This window comes from Bos indicus x Bos taurus, chromosome 20, assembly GCF_003369695.1.
Source record: "Bos indicus x Bos taurus breed Angus x Brahman F1 hybrid chromosome 20, Bos_hybrid_MaternalHap_v2.0, whole genome shotgun sequence".
Lineage (NCBI taxonomy): Eukaryota > Metazoa > Chordata > Mammalia > Artiodactyla > Bovidae > Bos > Bos indicus x Bos taurus.
In genome coordinates, this window is record NC_040095.1 from 43,477,745 (window position 1) to 43,478,593 (window position 849).

Below are 849 nucleotides of genomic sequence, written 5' to 3' on the forward strand. Positions count from 1 at the left end.
TTTCTGAAAAGTTTGCTGACCCCCTTAAGTATTATAATTTAAATGTACTTTAGAAAATATCATACCATTTGGTACTTTTTAAAAATGAAAGTTAAAGTCGCTCAGTCATGTCTGACTCTTTGTGACACCATGGTCTATATAGCCCATGAAATTCTCCAGACCATGCCAGAATACTGGAGCGGGTAGCCTTTCCCCTCTCCAGGGCATCTTCCCTACCTGGGGATCGAACCCAGGTCTCCTGCTTTGCAGGCAGATTCTTTACCTACTGAGCTATTAGGGAAGCCCAAAAGTTGCTTTATTATTTTCGACTTGTTATTTTATAAGACACAAGTTTTGGCTTTTATGTTTTGTATATCTAGAGTCTATTACAGTGCCTGATAAATAATAGTTGCTCAATAGATGTTTATTGAAATGAACTCAGATTAGATAAGAAGGAGTATGGAACTGTTTGAAAATTAAGGGGACAGCAAGGCTATTGCCTGTAGGATCAAAAAAATAAATATCACCATAAAGCCATGCAAATGTTCATACCAGTTACATTTATCATAACTAATAATTGGAAACAGTGTCCATCAACTTGTCAATCAATTTAAAAAAGTGGCATAACCCTGGCATGCAATTATTGTTCAGCAATAGAGACACAGCATGGATGCATCACAAAAGGCAAAAATGATAGTGGTCTAATGAAACTAATAGAATAACACGTATTCTATGATAACATTTACCTTAAATTTTAGAACAAAAAAGCATAAGGAAACTTTCAAGGTGATAGAAATATTATGTATCTTGATTGTGATGCTAATTTCATGGGTGTTTTTATCTGTCAAAGTAAAGAAACTATACACATAA

The 849-nt window shown here is 34.5% G+C and overlaps 1 non-coding gene across 1 annotated transcript; it reads right to left on the reverse strand.

Moving 5' to 3' along the window:
- Positions 1 to 208: 208 nt before the first annotated feature.
- TRNAC-GCA lies at positions 209 to 280 on the reverse strand. Its single transcript has one exon. It is a non-coding gene; the product is annotated as a tRNA-Cys (tRNA).
- Positions 281 to 849: the final 569 nt, after the last annotated feature.